Source organism: Cryptomeria japonica, chromosome 1, assembly GCF_030272615.1.
Source record: "Cryptomeria japonica chromosome 1, Sugi_1.0, whole genome shotgun sequence".
In the NCBI taxonomy this organism is placed as follows: Eukaryota; Viridiplantae; Streptophyta; class Pinopsida; order Cupressales; family Cupressaceae; genus Cryptomeria; species Cryptomeria japonica.
Window position 1 is genome coordinate 423,655,371 of NC_081405.1, and position 12,349 is coordinate 423,667,719.

The following is a 12,349-nucleotide window of genomic DNA, read 5'->3' on the forward strand; positions in this document are numbered from 1 at the left end:
TACAATAGGCCGACAAATGGGAAGATGCTCCCAAGCCCAAACCTGTAAAATAAATACACCTACAGTCATGCTCCTTCCATCCCTATATACAATCTCATGCATCTCGTGATACATGTGGGCCAATAAGCAAGAACCCCAACCAAGCCTCTGAGGGGTCTCCATCAATCTCATCAGCATCCTGCCCCAACCACACTGGAAACCCTGTTGTCCTCTATTTGGCATCAGAAAACAACCGATAAATCATGCTAGAACACACGCCAGAGGAAACTCCTCGTTGTATCTGCTCATCATAATGTCCCAACTAATGGAATGGGTCAAAATGTCAGTGTCCCTAAAGACATGCCTCACTGCCTATAATCTTGGAAGGTGTCATGAATCGTAATCCACCTTATCCCTAGCAAAAGGGATATGGAGGATCCTATATACATCCTCGGGAGTGATAGTTAACTCCCCCACTGGTAAATGAAACGTGTTATGCTCTGAATGGAAACCCTCAACCAATGTTGTGAGCATACCGTGATTCACACGGATATCTAGTAAACCAAGAAAATGAGTCAAACTGCACAAATCAATATGAGCCTGATCAACCTCTAATAACAGTCATACTAATGTCATGGTGGGAGGATAAATGCATCTAAAAAGCACAGGAGGTAATCAAACCTGCAAAAACCCAACAACGAAGCATCATAAAACATTACACAAATCCAACTGAGTGAAGTGCAAAATCAAAATTTCATGTTTAGACCTTCAAAAATGCTCATCGTTTCCCAAATGACAAAATACAAAAGGGCAGCATCTTGTATGAGTAAGGAATAGTTGTAGTATGATAAAACATTCCCAAACGAAAAAATATAAGACCTTGCACAACAAAATGGTCTTTTTACAGACATGTCGTACGATACAAGGGTAGGGTTTGAACGACAATTCTAAGGGATTTAAATGATAAACTAAAATTTACAGTTACTCGTACTAGACAAAATCCTGTCTTGCATGATAAAACGTGAAACTCGACCCCAAACATGCAAAAAACTTGAAAAATGAGCAAAATAAATAAAAAATGAAAACATAAAGAGGCTTAAGATCGATCACTTACCACTGGCTCATAGTTTTAGGGTCGATTATGATGTCTCTGGCACTCCAATTGATGCTAACGAGTAGGGACCACCATTTTCTTCGCAGAAGGATTTTTGAATTTTCAAACTTGGAGGGTTAAAATGAATTGAAAATGACACTTTCGTCCATATATAACCAAAACCCTAATTTTTCAACTTGCTCTGAGGACATGAAAATTATACCCTTAGCTAATTCAACCATTTTGATTCCATTTTCGGGATCAAAATTGAAATTCTAGATCATCTTGCTAGTCAATTTCACAATTTGGACCACTTAGCACTCTTTTCATCAAATGCTCATTCTTTCTTCACATTGCGCTCAATTTCAACGCTGAATATCAATTTCAATTCTACACATCAACTTTACGATCAACTCTGTGCTTAATCTCATCAATCAACATCGAATCTTCAAAAAAATAAAATTCCTCAGAATAAATTTGTGCTCAAATAACTTATTTTCACCACATAACTGCCTATAATCATGTCCCTCACTATCTTTCGATTTTGCTCCCGAGGGGGCATACTCGTGACCTTATGACCTCACATCTTCACATGTCGAGAAAATTTACAAATCTTTATCAAAAGTCAAGAAAAATCTTTTTAACTAAAGAAAATCAATCAATCATTATTGCTAAGGGGCATCTCAGCTTCATCGCTTCACATCAAGTTGAGATCTCTTGATCATCTGAATCGAATCAATCGCTAGGGGCATATCAGTTTCATCGCTTCAAATCAAGTTGATATTTGTTTTTCATCTAAATTAATATCTTAAAGTTAATCAGTTTCATCGCTTTACATCAAGCTGATTATTCGTTTAAACTCAATAAAAAGTTTAAAGAGCATCTTCGATCACATGCTAGATCTAAGCAGGTGTTCAGTTTCATCGCTTCGAACCAAGCTAGATAGTTTATTATTCGCTCATCGTATCTTGATCAATCAAGTTCAAGATCGATTTTTATCATCACTCGCTGTGTCTAGATCAATCAAGTTCTAGATCAGTAAGATCCACTTCTTGATCAATCAAGTTCAAGTTCAGTATCTTTTGTTTTCTATCATTCCTAAGTTCAATCAAGTTCGGGATCGCTATTGCGTTAATCAGACTTCATTCAACTTCATCACTTCGAATCAAGCTAAATCTAGTTCGTGATCAAACAAGTTTAGAACTGGCATCTCCTAGACATCACACATTCTTTGAACCAACGCGCTGCTCGCACATTAATTCAAAGAGGGGCAAATGTAATACCCTAAAAATGGTCATCTAAACCATGGGCCCCTAATCTCAACAACATCACCAAGGTCCTAACCAAAGGCAATTAAATCAATCTTGAGCACACAATTAATTCTTTAATCATCAAAAATCACATGGCAAATCAATTACTCAATATTAATTAAATATTTATTTAATTAATTGAATCATTTCCAAGAAAATCATTTTGATCAATTATCCTATTTTAATTTATTAAATATCCTTGCATATTTAATTAATTAATAAATTTGTCATTTAATCATGCAAAAGGAAATAATTTATTACAAAAGAGGAATTAATTACAAAGCAAGAGTTGAATTGAAAATAAACAAAAAAAATTGAATTGAGAGAGAAATCAAACTTGAGATATTATTTCTTTTTCTAAATTTAGAACTTGAAATCAGAAAAGCAATTAAATTGAATTATTGAATTATTCTCTAAAATTGGAACTCAAAGCTTCTCAGAAAAAGAAGTCCAGTTGCATTGAAAAGACCTTTTCTTGAATAAATCAAATATATGCATGGAATTAATTTATTATTATTTCCAATGCAACTTGGACTTCTAATCTAAATGAATTTCAATTAAACTATAATTGGAATCTATCTCAAGGTTAACTGAACCTGATTTCTCAATTATATTCAATTAATCCTAAATTGAGCTTTTCTCTTGTAATTCTCTATAAATTCAGCCTTCAGCTCTCATTCCAATACACACCAAAGATTTTTGAGAACACGCTTGGAGATTATTATCACGCTAATTTCGCTCTGGAGTCATTGAAGATCATTGTGCTTTTTAGATTATTTGCATCCATATTTAGTTTTACTCATCCATCTTTCTTGAATCCATATTTGCTTGAATTGATTATTGCTTGAATTATTCATCAATTTTGCATCCATATAGTTAAATATCATATAGATTAAATCCTTCATCTTGGTGTAGTCTAGTCACTGGTATTGCTTATAAAAATCTAAGAGCAATCTTATACTTGCATCTTTTAGAAGGCAATTAGTCGCTTTGTTATGGTTTTTTACTTATTGATTATTGATTACTAACCATACATATAATGACTTAATTGAAGTGTTGTGCTTGCAGCTACAGACCACTTTTTCACACACACACCTTGAGGGTTGTAGCATTCCGGGTTATTGTATCTTGAGCTATAAGCTCTAGGTAGTGTGCCTAAATGCATGTGCATTCCCCATTATAATATTTTCACATACTACTGCAGAGTATCATCTTATTGTGGGTAGGTTCCCATCGTGGTTTTTCCCTTAATCGGGTTTTCCACGTCAAAATATTGGTGTTGTGTGTTGTGCTACCAATTTTCTTATCTTTGTTGTTGCTGCAGTTTATCAAATCTGTATTTGTGGTTAAGTTTGTAGATCTGACGAAAACATATTCACCCCCCCCCCTCTTAGTTTTCCTTCATTGTTATTGACAAAAGTAATATGTATCAAAAGATCTCATTTTTCACATTGAGAATTATAAAACAATTAAAGATGCTTGGGGTATCCCTGGTAAATTGTATGGCCAAGTTGATGAGATTGGGGGCTATCAGCATGACAATGATCTCACAATGTAGGATCTTGAGGATTTTGATACAATCGAAGACTATGTCACTAAATCAAATGAGCTAAGAGCACAACTCAGGGATTATAGGATTGACAAAAAGGATACATAGTTGTCTAACAATTTATTAGGAAAGTTTCCATCAGAAAATGCAACATTTTTTTCTTAGCTTCCAAACCCATCGCTTGATAGTGGGTTGTTCTTTCACCATGCCAATATTTGATGCATTCACAAAAATGTTGATGCTAGACCAATCAAAGTTGATAAGAATGGGCTTCTCAATTCTTCAAAGTCCAGAGCTTTGGTGGCTAATCAAGGGAATCAAGAGAATCAAGAAAAGGGTTCCAACAAGAAGCAAAAGCAATCCAAGCTAAAGACACAACACGATAAAGCACAATCATCTTCTCCACAAGGCAATTATTCATCTTCTTCTAACAAGGGAAATTCAACTAAGAAGAAGATACCAACTTGTTCATATTTCAAGAAAGTTGGCCATGATGATAATCGTTGCCACTCTAAGAAAATTAATGACTTGACAAACATCATCAAGCAGAACAACATCAATTTTCCATCCACTTACAACAAGAAGGATTCATCTACTTCCACTTCCTCACTGTCAAAAGGAAAAGGATTCATCTACACACTAAATAATGAATTCAATGTAACATATATAATGGTTTGCAACATTGAACTAAAACATAACTATTATTTTCCAAGGATTGCTTCACAACTCTTCTTCTTTTTAACAAATAATAAAACTGAAATGATAATGCCTTAACTGACAAAAAAGAGATAGTTATTTACCCATAACCACATAAACTCGAGTTCAAAAGAATAGAATAATTTTACTCTATAAAAACAACATGAACCCGAAATAGAGTTTCTAAACCAACCCCTTCCCTCACAATGATCCCAATCTATACAACCTGAACTCAAGAAAGATTAAACAAATCATCTCACATAGAAGCCTGACAACAAATACTAATCAACGAATTGATTTACAAAGACAATATATTCTATTATGCAGAGAAGAAAGAACCGTACAAGGATATTGAAATAAATATTTAACATAAATATAAAACCCTACATGAAATAAACATATTTAACAGTTAACAAACAAAACTGAGAAGAATAGACACTGAAACCCCATTTTCTTTTCTTTTAAAACTTTTAAAATAGAAGAGAGAAAATAGAAAGAAAAAGAACAAGGACACCTAGTAACTAAAGATTTTCTTGAAACCTTTCACATTTTGTTACTGACTGTCAACATTTTCCTTCTATGGTTGTTACCAAGAAATCCTAGCAAAGAGTGCCCTAGCTCGAGAGAGCTCATTTCCACAAAATGAAAGAATAACAATATCGTTTACCAAAGGAAAGCACTTTGTATATGCTATATGACAAAAGCATCCTAAATTCGAAAAGTGATATATTTATTTTTACTTTATGAATACCATTTAGGTCATGAAACACCTTCCAAGACCATCATGTTAGCATGCCCTTGATATGACTCTAGGGTCAACACTTTTTGCCAAGGTCTAATACACAATTTTCCATCTTTAATACAAGATAACATATATAATATGCCAAGTTTGAGGCCAGTAATGAAAAGTTATAAATCATTCATTGAATTTTGACATTAATGCCAAAAAGACCAAGAGGGGAAACAAAACTCCCCCTTTGGCATTGATGTAAAACCAAATGGAATCCACAAAATTGATCATGAGCTCAAATATATACTTGTTTTGAGATTAGTACTGTAAGAGGCATACCTGCCAAAAAAATACAACCACAGTCAGAACAACGTTATACCCAATTTTTACTGTCACTGTATCTGTGTAATGCAAGGATGTCACTATCCAAAAGAGCAAGACAAATGTTAGAATGAATTTGTAAGAAATCACTGGGCATTGAAAATCACTGTCATCAAGGATCACTGAGAAAATAATCATTAAAGCATCAAAATAATTGCATCAAATGGCTTCCCCTCAAATGTCATCAAATTGGCAAACTAAAACCAAAGTGTATCATCAAATGTCATCAACTTGAAAACTGCCAAACTGAAACAAAAGTGTATCACCTAAAACAAATGCAAAGTATCTAATCCTTTTTGGTTGTATCATCATTGTAATAACATTTAAAAATGCACTACCATATACTAATCAACAAAATGTACTACAGAGTCAAAAATTGCAATACTGCCATATACAGTAATGCAAAGGTATCACTGATGTCATCATTGACATAACTATCAAAGTAAAACTGCAATACTGCCATATACTGTAATGCAAAGTTATCACTAATATCATCATTGAAATAACCATCAAAGTATGCACCACATTGCAAATCATAGTTCAAACTGATCAAATCATTGATACTGTCAAATAGAAATTCAAAGCACTGCAAGTATTTGCAAGTCATATCACTATAAAATGAAAACTATCAATGTGCATAGTACTACACTGAAAACGGAAACTGGAAGTGAATGTATATTCATAATTTATCTCCCCCTTTTGACAATGCCAAAGGAGATAACCAAGAGGGGAAACAAAGCATAATGCATGGTACATAAGAGTACAACGTACAATCATGCATCATACAAAACACTAGGCAACACCCAAAAAGTGTAGTAAGGGTAAAAGTAAACATGAAGGGCTCCCCCTAACTCCATGAACTGGAGTAAGATATGGATGAAAAATCTCAATAAATCCTTTGAACATCATAAAAGATATAAATATAGTTCAATTTGTGCTATATATTTTCATATATTGCATGCATTGTCATATATCTTGTATGACTAAATAGACATGAAAATATACAAATCATCAATACCAAGGTCTTGGCAATAAGATGCAACATAACCAAAAAGAATACACACATACCAAATGTTGAATATAACTATAAGTATCCCTGATGGTGTCATTTGAATATTCAAAGAAGTTTCAAGGTATCATCAAATAATATATTATGTTATAGGAGCTCCAATATTTTTCCCAAACAAATCATGAAAGTTGCCAAACTGAGTACTCAACAAAAATACTCATTAAATAACTTTCAAAATATATTCAAGAATCATTGTGATCATCAACAAGAATGAGAGATACTCAATTTTGAAGATTCAGAAGAGAAATTTGAAATGCATTTATTTTTTGTAAAATAAGATCTATACCATACCGTATATCAAGAACAAAAATTGGTATGCACATAACTTATTGGGGTTTGTAATATAAAACAATGAATAGTTCCCCTTTTCTTTGTAGTATTACTTATGCACTTTGAAATGATCCTCATACAATATACACATGATTAGAGCCTTCATTGTTATCTCTCCAATATTTCGAGGAATCCTTAATCAAGGAACCGTTCTGAGATAGTTTCTCTAAATGACCTGCTAAACAAACATTGCTGATTTTTTCATAAAGATTGTAGATATTTCCATTTATCTTGAAACCAATTGAAATGGTGTCATCAAATTTTCTGCCAATCTCACAACCTAGTGCAGTGAATTTAACATTAAGGCCACTTTCATAGATTTGACCCATACTAAGAAAATTATGAGATAATCCTTTTATGTAATAGACATCATGCACCTGTATGTTATTTCCAAGCAGAACAATGCCTCTACCTCTGATTTTGATGCATTGATTAAAACCAAGTTTGACAAAACCTCCTGAAAGATCCTCATAGTGAATAAAATTGCTTCTCTCACGAGTCATATGGTGAGAACAACCACTATCAACAATCCAAGAATTATTTCTAACAGATTTCAAAGCTAGTTCAACAATCAAAGCTTTTGCCTTTTCATTACTTCTCTTTGGTTTCCACACAAACTTGAATTTATTATCTTTGTCTGTCTTGTCTTTCTTTTTTAATGAACCCGACTTGCAGAAAGTTGCTATATGACCTTGTTCATTGCATTTATAACACTTGAGATTATTCAAGAATTTATAAAGATTTCCATTAACAAAGTTAGTTTTTCTTCTAGACAAAACTCTGCATTTAGTTGCTTTATGTCCAAATTGGCCACAAGAAAAGCAGTAACCAAAAAAATGAGAGTTAGATTTTGAAAACTTGCTTTCTTTATTAATGGTCTTTCCTTTTACAACATGATCTGAGGATTGCCCCTCATGTTCACTATTTGAGGCAAGCTTCTTTCAAAGTCCAACAATCTCTTCTTCTAAAGAGCAACATTCCTTTTCTTTGAGATTCAATTTTTCTTGAGTCACCTCAAAAAATGTATTTAATATCCTTCCGATTTAGATCTCTTAGATTCATAGCTTCTTTCCTTGATTTTTTTAAATATTTCAGAGAAGATTTTAGCTCTCCTTCTAGATCTATTTCTGATACTGAATTGTCAGAAATAATTTCCTTTTCTTTTTCACATTGGGTTATAATTCCCATGAAGAGAATTTCCTCACCTTCCTCTAGAGATCCCTCTGAACAACTATCAGTCACATTTGCATACACATTTTTCTTCTTTTTGAAAGCATATGTCTTTTTAAAAATCAAATGCTTTTTCTTTCCTGATTTATGACTTCCTTCTTCATCACTATCATAATCATTATTTGGACACTGAGAGGCATACTGCCCAATTTTACCACTACTAAAACATTTAAAGGGTTATTTTCCCTTATATCTACCCGACCCTCTTTTTAGTTTGGTTACAAAAATAGATTCATTTTCATCAAGCTTTTTAGACTCATATTCATTATCCTTTTTTTGTGTTCTAAAAGCTATTTCTTTACTAGTTGAGACATTATCAAAAATTCTCATTTCATAAGCATGTAAGATGCCATGCATCTCATCCATAGTAAGGTTATTTAGATCTCTTTCTTCCAAGGCAAAGACTTAGAATCATATTTAGGTGTTAAGGATCTCAACACCTTTTTTACAACTACCTTTTTTTCCAATGTTTCACCAAGTCCTCGGATTGAATTAATAACCTTTGAGATTCTTAAAAAGAAATCAGCTATTTTATCTTCCTCAGTCATCTTAAGACTTTCAAATCTAGCCCTAAAGGTTTGAAGTTTTGCTTCTTTAACTTTTTCATCACCCTCATATATATTTGAAAGTTTATCCTAAATTGACTTTACATTCTTAAAATCCATTATTTTGACAATACATCATTTGTCAAACCACAACAAATTGAATTTGCAGCCTTTGCATCACATTCATGGGCTCTTTTCTCATCAGGGGTAGAAGGAGCTTTGGTGGAAGTATATGTAGTTTTAATTATAGCCTAGACTTTATATCCTAGAGAAGTTATATGCTTTATTTCAATCTGAACTTCCAAAAAACATAATCAGAACCATCAAATAAAGGCACTCTAATGAAGGATGGACCCTCTTGACTAGCCATAAGTACTCCTACTAGGAAACCCATAGTTTGATTTTTGAGCAAGGGTTTGGCTCAGATACCACTTGTTGGAGTACAATGAACACTGAGAGGGGGGGTGAATCAGTGTTCATACAAAAAATTCACTTTTCAATAATTTTTTTGTAACTTGATCTGTTTATGCAATATAAAGCAAGAAGAAATGAACAATGGTATACTCAAACATACATAAGAACATGACACAGAAAAAAATTTCCTGAGTGGAAACCCTCTTGGAGAATAAAACCACTCGAAATGCCTCACTGACTTATCTAGAAAATTTATTTCTTACAATGTCTCATTGGCTAAGAACCTCACTAGCAATCACAACAACTTCTCAATCACTTTTGAATTTCATACACAGATTATCATCTCTGTTTCTTTCTGCAACATCCTCTGATCTCACATTACTTAAGATCTAGAGGCAAAATTCCATGTACAACATATTGATGTGTATGTTGGTATGCACAACATTATGAGATACTTTTACAAATTGATCAGTTTCACAGAGCATTGAATGTGCTATCAATAGAACTTTCAAGTACAAGAATATGAATGAAATAATTTTTAAAGTTTGAGAATAATGTTTATTTTCTGTTCAACACACTGAAGAATGAATTCAATGTAACATATATAATGTTCTGCAACTTTGAACTGAAACATAATTTCCATCTTCCAAGATCTAACAAATAATAAAACTGAAATGATAATGCCTTAATTGATAGCTATTTACCCATAACCATAAAAAATCGAGTTCAAAAGAATAGAAGAATTTTACTCTACAAAAACAACATGAACCCGAAATAGGGTCTCTAAACCAAACCCTACCCTTACAGTGATCCCAATATATACAACTCGACTCAAGAAAGATTAAACAAATCATCTCACACAAAATTCTAACAAAAAATACTAATCAAAGAATTGATTTACAAAGACAATTTATTCTATTCTTGCGAAGAAGAAAGACCCATACAAGGATATTGAAATAAATATTTAACATAGATATAAAACCCTACATGGAATAAACACATTTTACAATTAACAAACAAACTGAGAAGAATAGACCCCAGAACCCCCTTTTCTTTTCTTTTAAAACTTTTAAAATAGAAGAGAACAAATAGAAAGAAAAGGAACAAGGACACCTAGTAATCGAAGATTTTCTTGAAACCTTTCACATTTTGTTGCTGACTGTCAACATTTTCCTATTTTGTTACTGACTGTCAACATTTTCCTTCCATGACTATGACCAAGAAACCCTAGCAGAGAGTGCCCTAGCTCGAGAGAGCTCATTTCCACAAAATGAAAGAATAACAATATCATTTACCAAAGGAAATAACTTTGGCTATATTGCTATATGACAAAAGCATCCTAAGTTTGAGAAGTGACATATTTATTTTTTACTTTATGAATACCATTTAGGTCATGAAACACCTTCCAAGACCACCATGTTAGCCACCTTTGATATGACTTTAGGGTCAACACTTTTTGCCAAGGTCTAATACACAATTTTCCATCTTTGATACAAGATAACATATATAATATACCAAGTTTGAGCCTAGTAATGCAAATTTATAAATCATTCATTGAATTTTGACATTAATGCCAAAAAGACCAAGAGGGGCAACATTCTCTTCATTTGAGCATTGAAACAAGTCATTGATTTTGATGGGCAATCATAAATATATGAATGTGTTTTGGAAAGGATCTATTGCTTTTGGGGATGGAACCTTCAATGATGTGTTATGTGTACCTCACTTGACAAATAATCTTCTTTCCATCTATCAAATCACAAGTGGTGCAACAAGGAAGACAGTGGAGTTCACACCCGATTCAGTTATTATTAGAGACTTGGAGAGTAGAGCTATTATTGCTACTGAGATAGTGGATCATGCATCTAGGTTGTAATCCTTTTCAAATTTTGTTCCTATTGATGAATTTGATTCTTCAAATGATGATCACACTTCTTGTGTGGATTTCAATACTGAGGAGAACTTTGGTTAATTGAACTTGGGTGTTCTCACATGTGGTCCAGTTCTTGAGCCTTTAATTTCATCTCTTGTTATTCATATTACATATACTATTGCACTTTATGATGCTTATGTTGCTACAATTTTGGCTTCTTATGATTCAATGTAGTAGAATATACCTTTTCTTTTAGATATATTTCCTTGGGATGAATACTTGCCAGACATTGCAGCTTTGTTTATGGAGTCGTATATTGCAGATTTGGGAGACATCATTGATGATATTCATCTTCTCTTTGATGGAGGTGATCCTTCTTTAGTTGTTGTGAGGGAGAACTCTAACCCTCTTGTTCATTCTCTACATTATCTTTCTTTTGAATTTGATGCGATTGTGGATACTTATGTACAACATTTAGAGGAGGTCTCTTTATCTTTAGAGGAGACACTTGAGTCTTTGGATCATGTTGTAAATTCGTCTTCACTAGATATTGGATTGATTTTTTCAGTATTGTGGCCTAGTACACCTAATTTGGAAGGGGCACCTTTCAAGATCAGCATGGAGACACTTGAGCAGCTTTTAGAGACTCCATACATCTTGAGTTTTCTTCCTTCATATTTCTTTTAGGATTGGGGAGACTTCATTTACCTTTGGTTTTGTTTCTTCCTAAGGGGAGGAATGTTGTTCGACGATCATGGAATAGCTTCTTCATCCAATTTTGAGCTACTATTATTGGTGCACATTCTACCTTTAAAGGAATTATCTATTATTTCTCCTACCTACCCTTGTATCTCTTTAGGCCACATGTCATGATTGTGTGCTCTCATTTCCATATAGCCTTTCCTTTATAACCAAGCTCATATACATTGTATCATTAATCGATCTATTTGCATCTTGATGTGAATACAGTTTATTCTTGTCACATATTATCTCTCTTATTCTTGTGCTTTTCATTGCCTCTAGATCTTGGGTGGCTACCTTCATAGCCAGTTCTTACACAAGGATTTGTGATAAGTAGTCAATATTTATGACAACATCTCTATAGTATGGGTCATATTTGACTTTGTATTCCAATGCATTTCTAACATGA